Genomic DNA, 25,321 nt, shown 5'->3' on the forward strand with positions numbered 1-25,321 from the left:
GGCTTGGCAAAACCTTTCCAGTACGTAAGGAATAGAGCAAGGATTCCCACTATCACCAGTGTTATTCAATATTGTATTAGAAAAGACATTCACTTAATTTCCAATTTTTTTGCTACCACAAACAGGGGTGCTATAAATCTGTACGAGTGATGTTTTTACCCTTTTTCATCATCTCTTCAGGGTATAGACCCAGAAGTGGTATTGCTGTGTTAAAGGGTATCCACATTTTTGTTGCCCTTTGAACATAATCCCAAATTGCTCTCCAGAAAGGTTGGATGAGTTCACAGCTCCACCAACAATGTATTAGTGTCCCAGATTTCCCATATCCCTTCCAACATTGATCATTGTCTTTTCTGGTCATATTGGCCAGTCTGAGAGGTGTGAGGTGATATCTCAGAGATGTTTTAATTTGCACTTCTCTAATAAGTAATGATTTGGAGCAATTTTTCATATGACTGTGGATCACTTTGATTTCCTCATCTGTAAATTGCCTTTGCATATCCTTTGACCATTTGTCAGTTGGGAAATGGCTTCCTTTTTTTTTTTTGAAAATTTGATTCAGTCCTCTGTATGTTTTACAAATGAGTCCTTTGTCAGAAATACTAGTTGCAATAATTATTTCCCAATTTACTACATTTCTTTTAATCTTGGTTACAGTGATTTTTGTCTGTGCAAAAGCTTTTTTAATTTATTGTAGTCAAAATTATCTAGTTTGTTTTGAATGATGTTCTCTATCTCTTCCTTGGTCATAAACTGTTTCCCTTTCCATAGATCTGACAGGTAAACTACTCCTTGATCTTCTAGTTTGCTTATAATATTGTTTTTTAAGTCAAAATCCTGTATCCATTTGGATCTTTTCTTGGTATAGGTGTTGGTCTTATCTAAGTCTCTTCCATGCTACCTTCCAATTTTTCTAGCAGTTTTTATTGAAGAGAGAGTTTTTATCCTAATAGCTGGACTCTTTGGATTTATCAAACAGCAGATTATTATTATCATTTCCTGCTATTGCACCTAGTCTATTCCACTGATCCATGACTCTGTTTCTTAGCCAATACCAGGCAGTTTTGAGGACTGATGCTTTATAATATAATTTTAGATCTGAATATAATTTTAGATCTGGTAAGACTAAACCGCCTTCTTTTGTACTTTTTTTCAATGAATCCCTGGAAATTCTTGACTTTTTATTTCTCCATATAAATTTACTTAAACTTTTTTCTAACTCATTAATGTAATTTTTGGGAATTTTGATTGGTAGGGCACTAAACAAGTCATTTAGTTGGTAGAATTGTCATGTTTATTATATTAGCTTGACTTATCCATGAACAGTTGATGTTTGCCCAGGTATTTAAATCTGATTCTATTTGCATGAGAAGAGTTTTGTAATTTTTTTCAAAAAGTTTTTGAGTCTGCCTTGGCAGGTAGAGTCCCAGGTATTTTATTTTGTCTAAGGTTAACTTTTTTTTTTTAGGTTTTTGCAAGGCAAATGGGGTTAAGTGGCTTGCCCAAGGTCACACAGCTAGGTAATTATTAAGTGTCTGAGACTGGATTTGAACCCAGGTACTCCTGACTCCAAGGCCGATGCTTTATCCACTACTCTACCTAGCCGCCCCCTGAGGTTAACTTTCAATGGGATTTCTCTTTCTAGCTCTTTCTGCTATATCTTGCTAGTCATATATAGAAATGTTGAGGATTTATGAGGGTTTATTTTATATCCTGTTGCTCTGCTAGAGTTGTTAATTATTTCTAGTAGTTTTTTAGGTGACTTTTTGGGATTCTCTAGGTATACCATCATGTCATCTGCAAAGAGAGTTTTGTTTCCTCCTTCCCTATTTTAATTCCTTCAATTGCTTTTTCTTCTCTTATTGCTGAAGCTAATATTTCTAATACAATATTGAATAGTAGTGGTGATAATGAACCTCCTTGTTTCACCCCTGATTTTACTGGGCATGCCTCAAGCCTATCCCCATTGCATATAAGGCTTGTTGATGGTTTCAAATAGATACTGCTTATTATTCTAAGGAACAGCCCATTCATTCCTATACTCTCTAGTGTTTTTAGTAGGAATGGGTGCTGTGTTTTGTCAGAAGCTTTTTCAGCATCTATTGATATGATCATATGATTTCTGGTAGGTATGTTATTGATATAATTAATTATACTAATAGTTTTCCTAATATTGAACCAACCCTGCATTCCTGGGATAAATCCTACTTGATCACAATGTATTATCCTAGTGATAACTTGTTGTAATCATTTTGCTAAGATTTTATTTTATTTAAGATTTTTGCATCTATATTCATCAGGGAGATAGGTCTATAATTTTCTTTTTCTGGTTTAGGTATCATCACCATATTGATGTCATAGAAAGAGTTAGGCAGAGTTCCATCTTCACCTATTTTTCCAAAGAGTTTATATAGAATTGGAACCAATTGTTCCTTACATGTTAGAATTTGCTTGTGAATTCATCTGGCCCTGGAGATTTTTTCTTAGGGAGTTCAGTAATGACTTGTTGAATTTCTTTTTCTGAGATAGGATTATTTAGGTTTTTAATTTCCTCTTCATTTAATCTAGGCAACTTATATTTTTGTAAATATTTGTCCCTTTCACTTGGATTGTCAAATTTATTGGCATAGAGTTGGGCAAAATAATTCCAAATGATTACTTTAATTTTTTTCCTCATTGGTGGTGAAGGAACCCATTTATTTTAAATAACATTTTCCTCCAGTGACATGTAAAAACAATTTAGCACTTTTTATACAAATGTAGTTATTTAAATGATGGCTGTCCAACCTTACTTTTAAGTATTTATATCGAAACAATAGACAATATATTTTGATTTGCCATTTTAGTGAGAGCTTTGCAGCAACTTGACTTCATTCACTAAAACATTTAGAAAACTCATAATGCATAAAATCGCACGCTAGTTATATTTGGACAGTTCTGATTTAAATAATTGGACAAATACTAATTGTTTATGAATAGACAGAACCAATATAACAAAAATGACAATCCTAGACTTTCAATTTTATTTATTTCCTACCATCCCTATTAAGTTACCAAAAACATTTTATTGAACTTGAAAAAATAATAATAAAATTCATTAGGAAGAGCAAAAGTTCAAGAATACCAAAGGAATTTTAATGGAAAAAAACATAAAGGAAGGAGGTTTAGCAGTACCAAATTTTATAGTAGGTTATGAGGCAATAATTATCAAATCTATCGGGTACTGGCTAAGAAGTAGTAAGGTGGAATAGAGTAGACTTATAGTTCACAGTAGAAAATGATTATAGTATACATGTGTTTAATAAATGTAAAACTTTGGGGGTAAAGCATTCACTAGTTAGGGCAGCTAGGTGGCATAGTGGATAAAGCACCGGCCCTGGAGTCAGGAGTACCTGGGTTCAGATCCGGTCTCAGACACTTAATAATTACCTAGTTGTGTGGCCTTGGGCAAGCCACTTAACCCCGTTTGCCTTGCAAAAAAAAAAAAAGAATTCACTAGTTAGTAAAAAAGTGTTGGGAAAACTGAAATGCAGTCTGGCCAAAATTGGGTATAGACCAATATCTTATACCATTTACCAAGATAAAGTCCAAATGTTATATAGCCTAGATATAAAGGAAAACCCAAATAAATTAGAAAAATATATTACCTATCAGTCTTATGGATAGGAGATGAATATAGGAATAAACAAGAGATGGAGAACATTTTGAGATGTGAAATAGATACTTTAGTTACATCAATTAAAATATTTTTTGTTCAAATAAAAGCAATGTAAATAAAATTAGAAGCAAAGTAGAATGATGAGCAGGTTGATTTTAGAAAACATGGAAAGACCAAATAATGAAGAATGAAAATGAGTAGAAATGAGAATGTTGTATACATTATTCTGATTATTATAATTATTCAAATCAACTTCAAAGGATGATGGAGGAAGATGAAATTCATTCCAAAGAAAGAAGTATGCATAGTATGATTTTACATTGTGTGTGTGTGTGTGTGTGTGTGTGTGTGTGTGTGTGTGTGTGTGTGTTTTCAGTGATGGCTTCTTGACTATAAGATTGAGGGAGAAAGTTCAGAACTTGTAATAAAAAAATAAACAAAAGGAAAGGTATATCTTACAGAAAATATATATATTTTTCCTCTTCAGGAAATGCCATAAATATTTCAACTTTAAAGTTCTCCAGTGTTTTGCTCAGTTTTATATTTTCTTCTTTGATTATCTTTCTGTGAGATATGTTCATCTCTGAGAGAGGAAATGTTAAAATCTATAGTTGTTATTTTATCTTTTTGTATTTGGGTATTTTGTTTTGTTTCCCTTATGTATGTTTCCCTGTTTATGTCATTTGATTATATGAATTTTTATTTTTTATTTGATAGCATGATTGCCTCTCTAGACGTTTTGCATAAGTTCGTACCATCTATTTTCATCTTGTATGAGTTTTGGGGGTTTTTTTTTTTTAGGTTTTTGCTAGGCAATGGGCTTAAGTGGCTTGTCCAAGGCCACACAGCTAGGTAATTATTAAGTGTCTGAGGCCAGATTTGAACTCAAGTACTCCTGACTCCAGGGTCAGTGCTCTATCCATTGTGCCACCTAGCCTCCCCCATTGTTGAGTTTTTTAAAAGATTTTTCTTTCATATAACAGGTTTATAGGGTTTTATTTTCTTATCTCTTTTGCTATGGACTCAATCCTTTTCTAAAATCATCATAAGGAAAGAAAAGTCTAACAAAAGATAGATTCTCCAGTATTAAAATTTCAGAACTCAGTTTTTAAATTTTGAAAAGACAAATTACCAGGGAGTCAGGGTCTTAACTTCCTTGAAGACATTTCATTCCCCTTTATTCCTTTCTTATGAAAAACCAATAAAAAGTAAGTTTGTATGATAAGATTTAAGCTTTATTATAAATTATATTTTATCTTCCATTTATATTTTTGTTATAAAGCACAATTCAAATTAGCTTATAGCCTAATGGATTTTTTTTGTTATTAGTAAATATCTATTAATATGTTTGGTATTTTGTATATTTGTGTTTGTGCATGCTAAGATGAGGAGATATACTTGGTTCCTTAGTGACTGTCTTTTAAGGGGCTTATGGTCCAGCTTAGGAGCTTGACTTATACTTAAAAAAATAAATGACAATTTAAGGTAGTTATAGCAGCTATCACTTACATCACACATGATATATTTCTTTAAATCTTTTTTTATTTTTATAAAAAGGTGACTTAAGTGACTTGCCCAAAGTCACCCAGCTAGGCAATTATTAAGTGTCTGAGGCTGGATTTGAATTCAGGTCCTCCTGACTCCATGGCAGCTCTAGCTGCCCCTTGCATGATTCTTTTCAAACATGATCTTATTTGATCGTCATTTACATTGTAATAAGTACTAGTAAGCAATACAGAACTGAAATGTCACTTGACTTTGAAGGAGGAAAAGATTGCTTTGATTTCAAACAACTGGAAAAGGCTTTTGGGAGGACCTTGAAGGATATAGAACTAATATAGATATGTGTGGATTGCCTATTCCAGGCATAGGGAAGAGGTGGGAAAATTAAGATGAAAACAAAAGAAGAAGAAAGCAACAAGAAATTTTCATGTAGTGACGTTGATGGAAATTAGAGTTGGGTTACATTGTGGAATGCCTTGAATATAAAACTAAAGATTTTGGACTTTATATGTCATGTAAAGACAGAAGGTTTATTCTGAGGGTGGGAGTAAATGTGCACTTATTAAAAAAGTACAATATAAATTGTACACAAATTATTTCTAAATTTGTATTTCTAGCCTTGATTACTTAACTGGTTCTTTCCCCATTTCTCTACTTGATTTGAACATCTCCCTTAGGAACACTTAGGAATTTTACCTAAGCAATTTGCTCTTTTCCATGAGGGCATCAGAAGACCTGGTTAAGACCCAGCTCTCACTGTTTGGTAAATAAATCACTCAGCAGACACATGCTTTGCTTTTCTTGACCCCAGTTTTCTCATTTGTAAAAATTAAGGGGGGTTGTACTCAGTGATAACTTGTTGCCCTGACCTTCTGCCCATCATCAAATTCTCAAGGTTTGTAACCTTCGAGTTCAGTTTTATTCCTTGCTCTTTTTTGACCTTCACTATATCCTGTTGATTATAGCTTTGTGGAAGAAAGAATGCTTTTTTGCCATCAGGGGTTTTGGGTTCTAATTCTTGCTCTACTATGTACAAACTATGATTTTGTACAAATCTCTTTAATCTCTTTGGATCTGAGATTGTGTATATTAAGTATTCTGTAAACACTAGTGCAAAGCATAAATGTGAATTTCTAATTCTAGTATCACTACTTTTTCTCTTCAGCAAATTTTTTAGGAGCCAATTATGAACAGACCACCATGCTAGAGGATACAGAGATAAGAGGGAAAATGGTCCTTTCAAGAAGCTTGTATTCTACTTGAGTTGTTGTTCATCCTTTGTTCTTGAAGAGACCAATGATATGTCCCTTGGGAAGTATTCCTGATAGAGAAATAAGAGGTAACTTGGACAGAGGCAATTCTTAGGAGGGAGAACCTAATCTTGGAAGGAGGTTAAGGATCCTAAGAGGCTGAACTGAGAAGGAAGTGCATTCCAGGCATAAGGGACAGCCTGTTCTAAGGAACAGAGATGAGATGGAATGCTGAGTTTTAAGGAACAACTCATGGACCAGTTTGGCTGGAACATAAAGTTCTTAGGCAATAATATGAAATAGGAAAGGTAAGTTAGAACCAGATTGTGGTGAGTCTTAAATAAGTTTCTGTTTTATCTTAGAGTCTTTTAAGAAGTCTCTGAAAGTTTTGTTTTTTTTTTAATGGGGAACTGGGATGGTTTGGCCTATGCCTTATGATTATTATTTTGGCACCAGTGTGGAGAGCAGATTAGAGAAAGGGAAGAATGAAAACAGGAAAGTTAATTGAGACTATTATAACAACATGGACATAAGATTTGTGGGATCTGAGTGACTATATAAAGAAAGAGATAAGAGATGGAGGTATGAGTGACAACACTTAGCAACTGATTAATAAAGGGAAGAGATTGATAGAAGGAAGTCAGTGATAAATGACTGGATGTACCTTCTGTAGAAATGGAGATTAGAGGAGGGATAGGTTTAAGAAAGAAGTGAATTCAGTTTCTTATATATGTTGAATATTGAGGTGTTAATTTGCCAAGGTTCAGCAGGCATTTGGAAATCTAAAATTAGGCTTGAAAATGGGAAATATCTGTCTAGAAATAATTGAATGCATGAGGAAAACATGAGCGAGGTGGTAGAGAGCAGAGGACCCAGGAAAGAGCCTTGAAGCTTACATGTTGGGAGGGAGATGGAGGATGGTCAAGAGAAGTAGTTTGAGAAGGAGAAATAGGAGAAAACAGTATGAGGGCAGATATTGAGGGGCTGGATTGGATTTAGCAATTAATAGATTATTTGTAACTATGGAGATAATGTTTTATGCTACATCTCACATCTTTGCTTTATTATTTGTGTCCCATAATTTTTTATCTTTATGTTGTCTGTTTTCTTTTATTCCCTCTTCTAAAAATCTTTTAATATAAAAGGCAATAACCACATCAAAGATAGTTAAATGAATTTGCATCTGTAAGGAATAAAATTATCCATGAAACCTCTAGTATTTAATCACTTTATCCTTGACATTTTGAAGTCCTACCTTTGACTTTGTTGTTTTTTAAAAAGTATGGTACAGTTCATGTTTATACACTTCTGATTTTCTTGATCTTGATTTCTATTACTTTTTATGGATTTGTGTCATAGTTTAATATAGGTACATCCTCAAAGAATCTGTCATTTCTTCAGGGTTAACTGGGAATTCCCTTCACCCACTCATAATGCAGTGGTCTGTGATTTGCTGTAAACTAGTTTGTCATTTAATTAGCATTTAGTTTCCCTTGTTGTTGATGATAACAAAATCAACAATAACAACAACACCCCCCCCCGGCAGATTTTAATTTTTAAAATTCAATTTCATTTTTATTTTCAGTTCCAAATCAACTAGCATTTGTTATGTGCCAGGCACAAAGTGAAGTACTGAGGTTACAAAGAAAGACAAGAGGCAGTCTTTGATCTCAGAGAGCCCCCAACCTAATGGTTGCAGACAACTATGTACAAGCAAGATCTAGACAGATAATGAACAGAGTGTTCCTGAGGAGCACATGGAGATTAAATGACTCGTGTAGTTTTTTCTTTTTATCCTATATATTTTATGTATTCAAAAACATTCTATTTTTGAATATTTTATTTTTTCCCAGTTATATATAAAAACAATTTTTATCATTCATTTATTAAAATTTTGAGTACAAATTCTTCCTCTTCCTCCCTCTTCCCCTTCCTGAGACAGTAAGCAATTTGATATAGATTATATATGTGCAGTCATTCAAAATATATTTCTATATTAGTCATGTTGCCAAAGAAAAAACTGACTGAAAAAATTCCACAAAAAAAAATAAAGTGATAAATAGTATGTCTGGATTTCCATTCAGACTTGATCAGTTCTTTCTCTGAATGTAAGTAGCATTTATCATCATGAATCCTTTGGAATTGTCTTGGATCATTGTATTACAGAGGATAACTTAAGACATTCACGGTTGATCATACAATATTGCTATTAATGTGTACAATGTTCTCTTGATTCTGCTCACTTCACTTTCCATTAGTTTATGTAAGTCTTTCAGGTTTTTCTGAAATCATTCTGCTTATTTCTTATAAAACAATAGTATTTCTTCTATTCAGATATATATATATATATATATATGAATGTATATATGTATGTATATGTGTGTAATGGTAGCCATCTCTAGGGTGGGGGTCTGGAAGAGGAAAAAAATTTACTTGATAATTTATATATATATATATATATATATATATATAAAAGGAATAGCAAGTTGTGCACAGAAGATTTGCAGATTCATATACCATCATCTTTTTTATTATACTATGTTAATAGAAATTCTTGTTTTATTCCATAAATTAAAAATAAAGTATTCCTTTATAATCATAGTGCCACAGCTTGTTTACCACTCTTCAATTGTAAGGCATTTCCTTAGTTTCCAATTACTTGCCACCACAAAAAGAGTTGCTATAAATATTTTTATACATGTAAGTCCTTTTCTCTTTTAAAAAAATCTCTTTGGGATACAAAACCTAGTAGTGGTATTGCTGGATCAAAGAGTACAATCAAGTTTTATAGACCTTTGGCTATAGTTCAAAAAATGCCCTTTTTAATGGTTGATTCAGTTCACAACTTCAGCATTAATATTCTAATTTTTCCATATCTCTAATATTGATCATTTTCCTTTTTTTGTCCTATTGGCCAATCTGATAGGTGTGAGGTGATACTTCAGATGGTGCTTTGTTTTAATTTGCATTTCTTTAATCAGTGATTTAAAACATTTTTCATGTGACTATGAATAGCTTTAATTTCTTCATCTGAAACTTGCCTATACTCATATACCTTGATTATTATCAATTGGGGAATGAATTATATTCTTATAAATTTAACTGAGTTCTCTATATATTTTAGAAACAGGGCCTTTATCAGAGATATTTGCTATAAAAGTTGTTTCCCATCAAACTGCTTTCTTTTTTCTTTTTGGTGGAAGGTATCTTTTATTTAATTTAATTTAATTTTTTTAAAATTTTTTGCAAGGCAGTGGAGTTAAGTGGCTTGCCCAAGGCCACACAGCTAGGTAATTAAGTGTGTGAGGCGGATTTGAACTCAGGTACTGCTGACTCCAGGGTTGGTGCTCTATCCACTGTACCACCTAGCGGCCCCAATTTAATTTTTTTTATTAAAGATTTTATTTATTTTGAGTTTTACAATTTTCCCCCCAATCTTATTTCCCTCTCCCCATCCCCCTCCACAGAAAGCAATTTGTCAATCTTTACTTTGTTTCCATGTTGTATATTGATCCAAATTGAGTGTGATGAGAGAGAAATCATATCCTTAAGGAAGAAACAAAAAGTATAAGAGATAACAAGATCAGACAATAAGATATCTGTTTTTTTTTTTTCTAAAGGGAATAGTCCTTGAACTTTGTTTGATCTTCATTGGTTCTTTATCTAGATACAGATGGTATTCTCCATTGCAGAGAGCTCAAAATTGTCCCTGATTGTTGTACTGATGGAATGAGCATGACCATCAAGGTTGATCATCACCCCCATGTTGCTGTTAGGGTGTACAGTGTTTTTCTGGTTCTGTTCATCTCACTCAGCATCAGTTCATGCAATTCCCTCCAGGCTTCCCTGAATTCCCATCCCTCCTGGTTTCTAATAGAACAAAAGTGTTCCATGACATACATATACCACAATTTGCTAAGCCATTCCCCAATTGAAGGACATTTATTTGATTTCCAGTTCTTTGCCACCACAAACAGGGCTGCTATGAATATTTTTGTACAAGTGATGTTTTTACCCTTTTTCATCATCTCTTCAGGGTATAGACCCAGTATTGGTATTGCTGGATCAAAGGGTATGCATATTTTTGTTGCTCTTTGGGTGTCGTTCCAAATTGCTCTCCAGAAAGGTTGGATGAGCTCACAGCTCCACCAACAGTATAATAGTGTCCCAGATTTCCCACATCCCTTCCAACAATGATCATTATGCTTTCTGGTCATATTGGTCAGTCTGAGAGGTGTGAGGTGGTACCTCAGAGAAGCTTTAATTTGCATTTCTCTAATAATTAATGATTTAGAGCAATTTTTCATATGACTATGGATTGCTTTGATCTCATCTGTAAATTGCCTTTGCATATCCTTTCACCATTTGTCAACTGGGGAATGGCTTTTTTTTTAAATATGACTCAGTTCTCTGTATATTTTAGAAATGAGTCCTTTGTCAGAATCATTAGTTGTAAAGATTGTTTCCCAGTTTACTACATTTCTTTTCATCTTGGTTACAGTGGTTTTGTCTGTGTAAAAGCTTTTTAATTTAATGTAATCGAAATCATCTAGTTTGTTTTTGGTGATGCTCTCCATCTCTTCCTTAGTCATAAACTGCTCCCCTTTCCATAGATCTGACTGGTAAACTAGTCCTTGATCTTCTAATTTGCTTATAGTATTGTTTTTTATGTCTAAATCCTGTATCCATTTGGATTATCTTGGTAAAGGGTGTGAGGTGTTGGTCTAATCTAAGTTTCTTCCATAATTGGTTTTCATTTTTTCATACTTTCCATTAAAATTCACAGTTAAACTGTACATTTAAGGATGATATTTTCCCTTAATACAATGAGCATTTTTTTTACTAACATCATTATTAAAATTAACCATTTTAATTTCCTTTAACTTGTTTTTTGGTATAATTCCCACAAAAATCACTCTTTTTTTTTTGCAAGGCAAATGGGGTTAAGTGGCTTGCCCAAGGCCACACAGCTAGTCAATTATTAAGTGTCTGAGGTCGGATTTGAACTCAGGTACTCCTGACTCCAGGGCCGGTGCTCTATCCACTGCGCCACCTAGCCACCCCCAAAAGTCACTCTTGGAGAATAAAATTATAAACATTGTCCTCCTTTTCAGAATATTTCCCCCAATTTACCCAGCTACCAGTTTTGAAACAACACTATTTACAAACCTAGTTACTTGTATATATTTTGACTTTTTATTATCTAGTTTCTAAGTGATAATTTAATGATAACCATTTTATTATTTTCATCTATTGATAAACTGAATACTGTATATATTTTTACATATCTTTCTTTTGTTATAAAAATTTGTTTTGGTACATTTCTTTTCCTCATTTTAAAAATATGGATTTTATATACCTATAACTAGAATGTGTTTTTTGCTACTTTATTTCCTAATATGAGTTCCTTCTCGTACTGTTCTATTCATTTACTCTTTTCATTAAAGTTTCCCATTTTTCTCTTGTCAAGTCTTAATTTTTTATAGCCTAAAAATTGATATTTACTTGGTACTATTTCTTATATACTGTTATAAAGATGTATAAAATTTGATTTGTCCAAATATATTTTCCATTCTGATTCTAAATGTATTATGTTTTTCTTTTGAAACAACTTTGTCAAATCGGTTAACTATAGTAATTATCAATTAGGTAATTATCAAAAAATTGATCCTTTTATTCCTAATATGTCTGATTTATAGTTTTCCATTTTGAGCCTTGTAAAATTGGTTATTTATTTAAAATTATAAATGGGATCAATTGGCTGATAAGGAAAACTCTTTATAAAGGGAGAAAATAAAACTTGAGAGCTTAAGTGTCCCTTATACCTGCTTAAATTGGGCTAACAGATTACTTTATGGTTATATGAGTAAGGCTGTTTAAATCGCTGATTATTTTAATGTCCTTTGTTTTCCCTTATTTGTATGCAGATTTCAACTTTTGTTTTCCCTTTAAGTATATCATGATCATATTACTGTAGTATTACTTATAAACTGAAGTGTAGTGGTATTTGACAGTTTTGCCTATTCATTGATAATGCAATGGCAGAAATACTATGAAATACCATGATGTGTCTGTTTATGCATTACTCTAGAGATTGTGACCACTGACCAATGGGAAACTGAAAGCTAAAAGTTCAGGAAATGTATTTCAACTGTGAAGGGAAATAAACTTATGTACATATCTCTTTCTCTAATTCTCCACACAAAAATCACAAATAGATGTATATTTATAGATATAGCTGTACATGTTTACATGTATTCGTGTGTACATACTTTATATGATAGTAAATTCTGCCATCTATGGATATTGAAGACTTCAGTTTTTGTAGGTAGTCAGGAAATTAAAAGGTTAAAGATTCTTATAGTTACATTTATTTTTCAGATGCTTAAATATAATACCTTAATAGATTCAGTATGTGTAATGTAGGCCAGGAAAATTGAGCAATAGTTTAAAAAATGCTGCACATTACTGTATGTGTTCAGATGCCCTGCTTTCAAGAAATAAAACAGCTAGCATCTAAACTAAGTTGCCCAAAGATTTTTTCTTATTTTAATAGTCATTAAATTAAATGGTGATTATATAGGCCAATTCCTTCTGTAACATCTGTGACTAGTGATCATTTAGTCTCTTCTTGAATATTTCCAGTGATGGTGAGCTCACTACTTTATAAGGCAGCGCATTCCATTGTTGGGCATCTGTGATTGTTAGAATTCTTCCTTCTGTGGAACTAAGTGTACTTAACTGTTGATGTTGGAGAGAGGTTGCAGGGGAATAGAGAAAAATTAAAATGTTTGCTCAAAGTGTTAATGGCATTTTAAAAAAATTATCTATTTTAAGGTAATGGGGTTAAGAGTGACTTGCCCAAGGTCACACTGCTAGGCAATTGTTAAGTGTCTGAGGCTGCAGTTGAACTCGGGTCCTCCTGACTCCAGGGCTGATGCTCTTTCCACTGCACCACCTAGCTGCCCCAAGCTAATGGCATTTTAAATTAGTATGTGGTAAAACTCTTACCATAAATGTTAATTTTTCTAGTTTTTAAATTTTTTTATTTTACTAAACGGGATACTGTATAGGTCTAATGTATAGGCATATGAGTTCCAGCTCTTTTTATGCTTAAATCTTTTAACAGTTTATAGTTAGTATAGGTTTAAAATTTGCATTTAAATGTTTTATAAACATGTTGTTGGTATCAAATGAAATATTATGTAAAGAGTTTAGTAAATCTTGAAGCACCACATAAACACTATGTCTACTATCCACTTGAAATTTAGTAGGTAACAGAATTATTATACATTATGCTTTGTGAACCTTCAAGTGCTAAAGATAGCAACTAAACCTGTGACTTCATTTATATAAACAATGCTTAGGTAGGGAAGCTTCCCTCACCAAGGAAGGCTGGCACCTTTTCAGCAACTTTTAAGTCTTAGAGAATTGGCTACAACAGAGCCATAATATTCCTGTATGTGGAGCAGCAAAAGATGAGTCTGCTGGAACCAGATTGAAATGTAATTGGAAAATGTTTAACAATAAATGAAAATATAATATCATAAAATATTGTGTTAATTTGTCATATTCTATATGAAAATGCAGCTTGCATTCCATTGTAAATGGGATAAGTTGACTCTTTATACAAGGGGAGAAAATAAAACTTGAGAGCTTAAGTGACCCCTTGTACATCCTTAAATTGGGCTAACAGATTACTTTATGCTTATATAAATGAGACTGTTTAAATCGCTTATTATTTTAATGTTCTTTGTTCTCATTATTTGTATGCAGACTTATTTTGACATCATTGGTTTATGGTACTGAGAGGTAAATCTTAAAGTGTATATCATTCTTTTCTGTGGGAAAATGAGTGTAAGAATTAGTCTGTTTTCTTTAATGGCAGCCAGGTGCTACCATCAACAGAACTCTCCATCTGTCTTTTGAATTTGATAGCAATAATGAGGACCTAGACTTGGAACATAGAGTAAGTAGCATTATCTTTAGGGTAGTTAAATGGAGGTCAAGCAAAGGCTTAGAGCTGTAAGTTTTACAGTTACATGTCCCCTCTGAAAGTGACTGAACTTCTCATCTCAGTGTAGAAATCTCATCCTGAGATGCTCCCACAACTCCTGTAGTTTTAGAGAATTGCCTGAAGTAGAGTGACTTAGTCATGGTCATACAACTAGTATGTTTGAGTCAGAGGCAGGACTTGAAACCAGATCTCTTGGACTTCAAGGCTTGACCTTCTTATGTGCTATGCTAGAAGGTGGCAATACATTTAATTATATGTGAGATAGTTGAATACTGGATTTAGAATCACAAAGATTTGGATTCAGATTCCATTATTGGGGACAGCTAGGTGGTGCAGTAGATCAGGAGTACCTGGGTCCAAATCAAGTCTCATAATTACCTAGCTGTGTGGCCTTGGACAAGCCACTTAACCCCATTGGCCTTGCAAAAAAAAAAAAGAAACCCAAATTCCATTATTGACATGAAGAATAGGGCAAGACTAATTGACTAAACAACAACAAATGTAATAAGCATTGTACTAAATATTGAATACAAAGACAAAAATGAAACAACTTCTCAAGGAGCTTTCATTCTGTTGAATATGCATACATAAATGATTACTCAAATTATTAGTAGATGAGCCTTAGCAGTGAGCTTTTGTGTTGGAAAGTGTGGGATGAAGTGTGTAGGAGAAGGAAGAGGGACCAGACTATAATATTACAAAACAAAGAGCTGTCAGAGTAGTAAAAGGACAAGCTCAGAAGAAATAAAAATTAGAAAGTAACTATAGGACATCCAGTGTAAATGGGAAATGGGACTGTCATGTAACATTAAGATGCAAAAATGCTCTTTTGAGGTAAATGGAAAAAGAAAAGGGAAGGTAGAGATAAATGATAAACTGTATAACCAGGGAAGTGGAGGGAAGATGGGGACCAATGTCTTCTCCTACACTTGCAGGAATTGCTAGCCTTCCTCCAACTTGCAGAGGATGGCATATTGTTTTTATTGGATGTCTAAAGTGATAAAAATGGAAAAGGAAACATGACTGGAGTTTGGCACCAGTGCTCATTCTATATGTTGCATTCCTTGGCAGACTTAAGTAAACTGGAAGTGGAATTTGGGAGCAAGTGGTGTAGGCAATTATCAAGTAACAGTGTAAGACTTTCCAGTCAAAAATATCTCCTCCATAAATTCCACTGAGTGGAGAATATTTTATTTGAGCTGAGTTTTTCTTTTTTATGTTTTTTTTTTGCAAAGCAATGGGGTTAAATGGCTTGCCCAAGGCCACACAGCTAGGTAATTATTAAGTGTCTGAGGCTGGATTTGAACTCAGGTACTCCTGACTCCAGGACCAGTGCTCTATCCACTGCACCACCTAGCTACCCCAAGACCAAGTTCCTTTTAAAAGAACTCAGCTAGGGACAGGTGGCCCTGGAGTCAGAAGTACCTGAGTTCAAATCTGAACTCAGACACTAGCTGTGTGACCTTGGGCAAGCCATTTAACCCCATTGCCTAGCAAAAACCTAAAAAAAAGGAATTTGGGCCTATTCCCTTCCTTAATAGATTAATCAGATTATTAGGGAGACAGTACAGCATGAAGATCTGTGTATAGATCCCTGCCTCTGAGGCTGTGTTACCTTTGACAAGTCACTTAACCTCTCTGATCCTGTTTCCTTATCTGTAAAAATGGGGTATTGGACTAGATGACTCTAAATTTGATTTGTTTTTGTTTTTTTGTCTTGTCTTTTGCTAGACAGTGGGTTAAGTGACTTGCCCAAGGTCATACAGCTAGGTAATTATTAAGTGCCTGAGGTCAAATTTGAACTTAGGTCCTCCTGACTCCAGGGATGATACTCTATCCACTGCACCACCTAGCTGCCCCTAAATATGATCTTAAGATCCTATGTTTAGATGGCTTCTGAAATTTCTTCCAGCCCTATAATCTTATGATCTTCAGTCATCTAATGTGAACTAATAAAATAAAATAAAACAAGGGGGTCTAGGTGGCGTAGTGGATAAAGCACCGGCCTTGGAGTCAGGAGTACCTGGGTTCAAATCCGGTCTCAGACACTTAATAATTACCTAGCTATGTGGCCTTGGGCAAGCCACTTTAACTCCATTTGCCTTGCAAAAACCTAAAAAGAATAAAATATATATATATATATATATATATATATATATATATATATATATATATATTTCTCTTCCTATGAGGTGTGCACAAATGAACATAGAATGTTGCCTATTTTACCAAACAGGATCAATTAACTAATAAAAAAATAAAATAAAATAAAACTAATAAAAGTTTTGAAAGGGACAATGTGATATTGTACGTGTATAATAACCTGTATCAAATTACTAGCTATCATGGGAGGGAGGAGAGAAGGGAGAGTGGCAGAAAGATGTGGAACTCAAAATCGTACCAAAAAATCAATGATGAAAACCATCTTTACATATAACTTGAAGAAATACATACATACATACATACATATAAATGTGTGTATGTACATATACATAGTGCCTGGGGAATTTAGAAGAAGGAGGTAGAAGGTAAATATATGCACAAAACCACTGGAAGATTGAAGTGATAAGTTATTTTTCATCTTGAGCAGTAGGTTGATACTTGATTCCTAGGCCAGACAAGAAGTTAAAGATGTGAAAACTAAAGAGGGTATAAATTTTAGTTTCTTCAAGATCCAAATTATTGTGTCTCCATCTAGTCCTTGTCCTTTTCCAATAGGTGAAAAAAAAGGAGTCATTGTCTTTCCCCCCCCTTCTGTTATTATAATAGGTACATATTTGTCATTGTATAAAATCAAGCTATGATGGTATTCCTGGTACTCTTTCATATACATTATCCTCCTTGTCCTTTTATTGATATTGTTGATGGCATTCATTGAACTCCCTAAGAAAAAATCTCCAGGGCCTGATGGATTCACAAGTGAATTCTACCAAACATTTAAGGAACAACTGGTTCCAATTCTATATAAACTCTGGAAAAATAGGGAAAGATGGAACTCTGCCTAACTCTTTCTATGACACCAATATGGTGCTGATACCTAAACCAGGAAGAGTTAAAACTGAGAAAGAAAATTATAGACCTATCTTCCTGATGAATATAGATGCAAAAATCTTAAACAAAATCTTAGCAAAACGATTACAAGTTATCACTAGGATAATACATTCTGACCAAGTAGTATTTATCCCAGGAATTGGGGGTTGGTTCAATATTAGGAAAATTTTTAGTATAATTAATTATATCAACAACAAACCTATCAAATTATATGATTATGTCAATAGATGCTGAAAAAACACAGTACCCATTCCTACTAAAAACACTAGAGAATGGAGGAATGAATGGACTGTTCCTTAGACTAATAAGCAGTATCTATCTGAAACCATCAACAAACATATTCAACGGGGGGGGGGGGGGGGGAGGCTAGAGGCATTTCCAGAAAGATCAGGGGTGAAACAAGGATGCCCATTATCACCACTACTATTCAATATTGAAATAGAAATGTTAGCTTCAGCAAATAAGAGAACAAAAAGAAATTGAAGGACTTAGAATTGGGAAGGAAGAGACAAAACTCTCTTTGCAGATGACATGATGGTATACCTAGAGAATCTCAAGAAATCATCCAAAATACTACTGGAAACAATTAGCAACTTTAGCAAAGTTGCAGGATATAAAATAAATCCTCAGCTTTTCTATATATGAGTAGCAGATACAGCAGGAAGAGCTAGAAAGAGAAATCCCATTCAAAGTAACCTCAGGGGGCGCTAGATGGCACAGTGGATAGAGTATCAGCCCTGGAGTCAGGTGTACCCGAGTTCAAAAGCAGTCTCAGACACTTAATAATTTTACCTAGCTGTGTGGCCTTGGGCAAGCCACTTAACCCTAAAAAAAAAAGTAACCTCAGACAATATAAAATACCTGGGAATCTACCTGCTAAGGCAGACTCAGAAACTTTTAGAAAACAATTACAAAACTCACACAAATAAAATCAGATTTAACTAACTGGGCAAACATCAACTGCTCATGGATATTGTTGATGGCATTGACTTTCTTGAAACTTGCTACTTATTTGATTGTGATAATTTTTTCCCCTCTGGCTGCCCTATATCTAACCTCTCTCTTGTCTTCACTGTCTTTTTATTTTTCTTCCATCCTGTAGTTCTTGGCTTTCATTCTTTTCTCTGTTTATTTCTTTGTAGAGGTATGCATGTATATTATCTGAATACTTTCCTTTTGAGCCATTTAAGGTTTTGATATTAATTTCTTTTTAAAAAAATTTTGAAATCGATATTTTATTTAATTTTTCCAATTACATGTTATGAAAGTTTTTCAACATTCATCCATTTGAATTTTTTAATTTTCACTTTTAATATTTAATATTTATTCTCATTTTGTACAAATAATTTTTTATACATTAATAAAATATTCTTGTTTAAGAGTAAACAAAATACCCCCTCCCCTCTAAAAATATAGACTCACTTGAGTGATAAAGGGGAGAGAAAAAATTAAAATAAAAAAATAGTAATAATTGTAGGTATGGCCAGGTGGCGCAGTGGACGGAGCACCAGCCCTGGAGCCAGGAGCACCTGAATGCATATCCAGCCCCATGCACCCAACAATCATCCAGCTGTGTGACATGCAAGCCACCCCAACCCCACTGCCTTGCAAAAACCAAAAAAAAAGAAAAAAGAAAAAAACACCCAAAATAAAATAAAGTAGTAATAATAGTAGGGGTGGCTGGGTGGCGGACAGAGCATTGGCCCTTGAGCCAGAACCCGGGTCCAAATCTGGCCTCAGACACCCAACGATCACCATGCTATGCGGTCCCAGGCAGGTCACCCAGCCCCATTTGCCCTACCCCCCCCCCCAAAAAAAAATAATAATATAAAATGTGCTTCAGTCTGTGTTCCAACACCACCAACTCTGTCATGGGTGGATCACATTCTTTATGGTAAGTCCATCACAAAAGTTATTTCCATATTTTTCCACCATTGCCATTGCTGATCGCAACACCCTCCTTTCATATTTCTCCACTACCATGTATTATATTTTCTCTCTCCTTTCACTCTGACTCTGCTGTAGGGTAGCTGAGTGGTACAGCAGACAGATCCCGAGCCCCCTACCACCCCTTAGGCCCAGCTTCCACCTGGCCCTATGGTCCTGGATAGGCCACCCAATCCCAGCCCCTTGCAAGGAGTAAAAAAAAATGTGTTATATCTGACCACTCTCCCCCCATGGTCCATCCTGTCCTCCATCACTCACATCCCCCCCTTCCCCCTGTCCCCCGCTTCTTACTCCAGATGCCTGTACCCCATTGAGTATATATGCTGTTTCCTCTCCTAGCCACCTCTGATGAGAGCAAAGACTCTCTCATTCCCCCTTGTCATCTCCCCTTCCATATCATTGCAATAGCTCATTGTAATAAAGAAAAATCTTATTATATGAAATATCTTGGCCTATTCCCCCTCTCCTTTTACTTTCTCCCATGACATTTCCCTTTTTTCGTATTGACTCCCATTTTTATACCATATTTTATCTTCAAATTCAGCTTTCTCCTCTGCTTCAACTATAAAAGCTCCTTCTACCTGCTGTATTAACTGAGAAGGTTCATATGAGTATTGTCAGTGTCATTTTTCTATGCAGAAATACATGCAGTTCATCATCATTAAGTCCCTCCTATTTTCCCCTTCTTCTCCAATCTTTATGCTTCACCTCAGTCCTGTATTTGAAGATCAAATCTTCTGTTCAGCTCTGGCCATTTCAACAGGAACATTTGAAATTCCCCTGGTTCATTGAAAGTCCATCTTTTTCCCTGGAAGAGGACATTCAGCCTTGCTGGGTGGTTCATTCTTGGCTATATTCTAAGTTCTTTTGCCTTCCAGTATATTATATTCCAAGCCCTCTGATCTTTTAATGTAGTTGCTGCTAAGTCCTGTGAGATCCTGACTGCAGCTCCATGATATTTGAATTGTGTCCTTCTAGCTGCTGGTAATATTTTCTCTTTGACTTGGGAGTTCTAGAACTTGGCTATAATATTCCTAGGGGTTGGTTTTTTGGGATCTCTTTCTCGGGGGGATTGGTGGATTCTCTCCATTTCTATTTTGCCCTCTGCTTCAGGCAATTTTCCTGTAGTAATTCTTTGAAAATGATGTCAAGGCTTTTTTCCTGATCATGACTTTCAGGTATTCCAATAACTTTTAAATTATCTTTCCTAAATCTGTTTTTCTATAGCAGTTGTTTTTTCAATGAGATTTTTCACATTTTCTTCTAATTTTTCATTTTTTTGGTTTTGAAGTAATGAGTCCTGATTTCTCATAAATTCATCAATCTCCTTGAGTTCTATTCTTTGTCTGAAGGATTTGTTTTCCTCAGAGAGTTTTCTTATCTCTTTTTCCATCTGGCCAATTTTGCTTTTTAAAGCATTCTTCTCCTCAATAACTTTTTGAACTGTTCAATCCATTTGACCTAAGCTGGTTTTTAGCATGCTATTTTCTTCAGTATTTTTTTGGATTTCCTTGACTAGGCTGCTGACTTCATTTTTATGTTTTTCCTGCATATCTCTCATTTCTTTTCCCAGTTTTTCTTCTAACTCCCTCATTTGATTTTCCAAGTCTTTTTTGAGCTCTGTCATAGCCTGATCCCAATTTCTGTTTTTCTTGGAGTCTTTAGATGCAGGAGCTTTTGCTTCCTCATCTTCAGACTGAGTATATTGATCCTTCTTGGGATCATAAATAATGTATTTCTCAATGGTGTTCTTTTTTCTCTGCTTGCTCATTTTCCCAGCCTAAGTCTGTTTTGGGGGTGCTTCCTGAGCTTTTGGGACACTCCCACAAGGGTCTCAGTGTGTGAGGCTCTGTCCTCCCTCCTGGTCTGTGAAAGACCACATGCACCCCCCTCTGCTATGGAGCTGAGGTGGAGGGGGCCCCTGCTGTTCTATGAGGGGGGCCTAGACTGTGATCAGGATCTGAATGTGGTCAGAGCCCCAGAGTCCTGTTCCATGGGCAGAGGACAGAGCTGGGCAGTCTCTCTTCACTCCCCTCCCTCAGCTCAATGGGCTTATGCCCTTGGGGGCTCCTGTTTACCAGCTCTACCTACTTATGTTTCCTGGATCTTGAATGCATGGCCATGCTGCTCCCAGTGCCCTGGGGCTGCCTCCAGGAGGCTGAAGTTCTTCAGCAGGGCCACCCCCTCCACCCCCATGGAGCAGAGCCTTTCTGCTCTTTTCCAGGTTACCTTGAATAGGAGAACTGCCTCACTGGGTCCCTCTGTTCTGTCTCTCAAAAATGTAGTTAAAGTCCTTAGTTTAGAACATTTATGAGAGAGTGCCTAAGACATGATCCGCTCTTGTCACCATCTTGGCTCCGCCCCCCTCCACTTGAACTTTTATAAGTTATATATTTTTTTTACCACCCTACCTTCCTACCTCCTTCCACTTAACAGGGAAGTCTGGTGAAATTTGCACATTTTATATTTTAGTCATTTTGTGTATGAGGAATTAGGACTAAGGAAAAAGAAAGAAAACCCTAATTTAGGAAGGAAAAACATAAGAGAAAAGTGAACATGATATCCTGATTCTGTGGTGTTTTTTCCTCTCTGGATGTGAATGGTATTGTCTGTAACTGGTCTCACAGGGTTGTCCCAGATCTCTGAACTGTTGAAAGGAGTTTCATCCATCCTAGATGATCAACTCACAAGCTTGTTAATGTGTACAATGTTCTCTTGGCTTTACTCCCTTAGCTCAGCATCTGTTTGTGTAATTTTTCCATACTTCTCTAAAGTCTATCCATTCATGGTTACTTAAAGAACAATAGTACTCCATAATATTCACATATCCATTTTATTTATTTATTTATCTGCTTGCCGGCTCATTTAATTATTTATTTGTTTGTTTGTTTGTTTATTTATTTATTTTAGGTTTTTGCAAGGCAAATGGGGTTAAGTGGCTTGCCCAAAGCCACACAGCTAGGTAATTATTAAGTGTCTGAGACTGGATTTGAACCCAGGTACTCCTGACTCCAGGGCCAGTGCTTTATCCACTACGCCACCTAGTTGCCCCCATAATATTCATATATCAAAACTTGTTTAGCTGTTCCTCCATTGATGGACATCCCCTCAATTTCCAATTCTTTGCCACTACAAAAATTGCTGCTACAAATATTTTTGGACATTTTCTCATTTTTTATTATTTCTTTTGCTTTTAGGCATAGTATTGGTATTGGTGAATCAAAGGGGTATGATCAGTTTTATTGCTTTTTGGGCATTGTTTTAGAGACATTAATTTCTAAGTTTGCATCTCTGACACTCATCTAACATGCTAGTCTTTTTTTTTTCTCTTCCATGTATCTTCTAAGATGATTCCCAGTGGTTATCTTGCTATTAATTCATTCTCTGAATTCTTTTTCTTTAGATGTTACTGAAAACATGAGTTTACTAAAATCCTTTTGTATATTATTCATTGAGGCAGTGTGTCTATTAATTCTCCCTACCAAGCTTCCTTTCACTATTTGTTCACTACATTCAGGTAATCTAGGTTTGAAACATTGTTTTCTTTGTTAGTTCTTTCACTTCTCTTTCTAACTTGCTTGTTTCTGTGGAAGGCACCACCATCCTTTCTAAATCACTGAGGTCTGTGATGTTTGAGTCAATCACTCTTTCTCATCTTCCTCCTATTCCAGTCAGTTGCCTTAGTTTTGTCAGTTTGTCCTTCACATCTTACATCCATCCCCCTTCTCTTCTTGTAGGACCACCATGACTTTCTGTCACTTCTCCCTTGGATTACTGGAATAATCTCTGATCTTGTTTGCAGTCTTCTTTTTCTAATCTATCTTTCACACAGCAACCAAAATGATATTTCTGAAGCACAGTCCTTAACATTTTACTCCTCTATTCAAGATATTCCATTATCTTCTAATAACCTCTGGGACCAAATTTTTTTCTCTTCCATGTATCTTCTAAGATGATTCCCAGTGGTTATCTTGCTATTAATTCATTCTCTGAATTCTTTTTCTTTAGATGTTACTGAAAACATGAGTTTACTAAAATCCTTTTGTATATTATTCATTGAGGCAGTGTGTCTATTAATTCTCCCTACCAAGCTTCCTTTCACTATTTGTTCACTACATTCAGGTAATCTAGGTTTGAAACATTGTTTTCTTTGTTAGTTCTTTCACTTCTCTTTCTAACTTGCTTGTTTCTGTGGAAGGCACCACCATCCTTTCTAAATCACTGAGGTCTGTGATGTTTGAGTCAATCACTCTTTCTCATCTTCCTCCTATTCCAGTCAGTTGCCTTAGTTTTGTCAGTTTGTCCTTCACATCTTACATCCATCCCCCTTCTCTTCTTGTAGGACCACCATGACTTTCTGTCACTTCTCCCTTGGATTACTGGAATAATCTCTGATCTTGTTTGCAGTCTTCTTTTTCTAATCTATCTTTCACACAGCAACCAAAATGATATTTCTGAAGCACAGTCCTTAACATTTTACTCCTCTATTCAAGATATTCCATTATCTTCTAATAACCTCTGGGACCAAATACAGAGTTCTCTTTTGGACCTTTAAACCCTTTACATTCTTGTTCTAGTCAGCTTTTCAAATCTTGGTCCACATTAAATCCCTTCATGAATTCTATATACTCTTGCTTGTCTGAAAGATTTCGTCTCCTATCTCTGTGCCTTTTTTTCCCAGACTGTTGCCCATTTCTGGAATGTATTCCTTCTTTACATCTGCATCTTAAAGTCCCTAGGTCCCTATAGATAATTCCCTATAGATTCCCTTTATATAGCATCTCTTTGAAACCTTTCCTGATCTCTCTAGCAATTAATTGTATTGTATTTATCTTGTATATGCTTTATATTTACTTAAATTCATTTTTCCTTGATAAAATGTTAGCTTCTTGAGAACAAGATATTTTTTCTTTTGTTTTTATGTCCCCCTTATCAAGTACATTGCCTGGCACATAGTAGGCACTTCATCAGTATTCCTTGATTGATTCATCTTGTAATAGGTGACCTTTGTAATCTGTTCTTCTTCATTTCTGTAATCATCTCTCTGGTTTAGGCCATGTCACCAGTATCTGTTTTTACAGTATCTCCTTTCTTGGTTAGTATCGCTATGCTCATTTCCTCCCCAACTTAGTTTCTTTTGCCCACATATGCCAGATCAAACTTCTAAAATCAACTTTGGTCATAAACTTTCCTGGCAATCCAAACAAGTTTTTGTGGGTAAAACTTCTGGAAGGTGCCCATTACCTCTATTACAAAACATCAAGTCACTTCAAGACAGGACTTAGCAAACCACCACAGAATTTTCTAGGTTCAAACTATTCAAGCCTGAAATGTCAAGATGAATGGATGAGGTGGCTGGCAAAATCTTCATAATTTGCATGCCATAATTTTTAACCTTATCTCTATTAGCAAAGATTCAGTTTTTAAAAATAATTCTATGTTTTATTTTCAGGACTTTATTTTGGAATTGCACATGGAAGGTGAGGAAAATACCTATATTATTTGATTTTCCCTCATTCAATTTTCTTTCTTAGGAACCCATTTCTCTAAAGGTAACAAATCTCTTGGGGTTGGGGGAGGTTTATGAATAAGTTGATGTCTATGTTTAGCACCTATACAAACAACTCCTTTATTTCCTTTGCTCCTCTCTCTTTTTCCATTTTTGCCTGGTCCTAATCTATCTCATTTTTTTTTTCCTCTTAAAGATTTTATTTCCTTTGAGTTTTACAATTTTTCCCCTAATCTTAGGGAACTCCCCCCACCCCCCCACAGAAGGCAGTTTGCCAATCTTTACACTGTTTCCATGGTATACGTTGTCTATCTCATTTTTTACTTTATAGCTATTGTAGGAATTTGTGTAAAGTTTTAAATTAAAGTACAAGAATTCTGGGGTGG

The 25,321-nt window shown here is 35.0% G+C and overlaps 1 protein-coding gene across 7 annotated transcripts in view; it reads left to right on the plus strand.

Annotated features, from left to right (window-relative positions):
- The window catches only part of FKBP5 (FKBP prolyl isomerase 5), a 209,689-nt gene that overhangs the window by 63,047 nt on the left and 121,321 nt on the right, over window positions 1-25,321 (plus strand). The window contains exon 3 of one of the 7 annotated variants that reach the window (XM_074236453.1): window positions 24,879-24,906. The exons of the other annotated variants lie outside the window; for them this stretch is intronic. The gene's annotated coding sequence lies outside the window, so the exon portion shown is untranslated. The remainder of the gene's footprint in view (window positions 1-24,878; window positions 24,907-25,321) is intronic. 7 annotated transcript variants of the gene reach the window in all.

This window comes from Macrotis lagotis, chromosome 5, assembly GCF_037893015.1.
Source record: "Macrotis lagotis isolate mMagLag1 chromosome 5, bilby.v1.9.chrom.fasta, whole genome shotgun sequence".
Classification (NCBI taxonomy): Eukaryota; Metazoa; Chordata; class Mammalia; order Peramelemorphia; family Peramelidae; genus Macrotis; species Macrotis lagotis.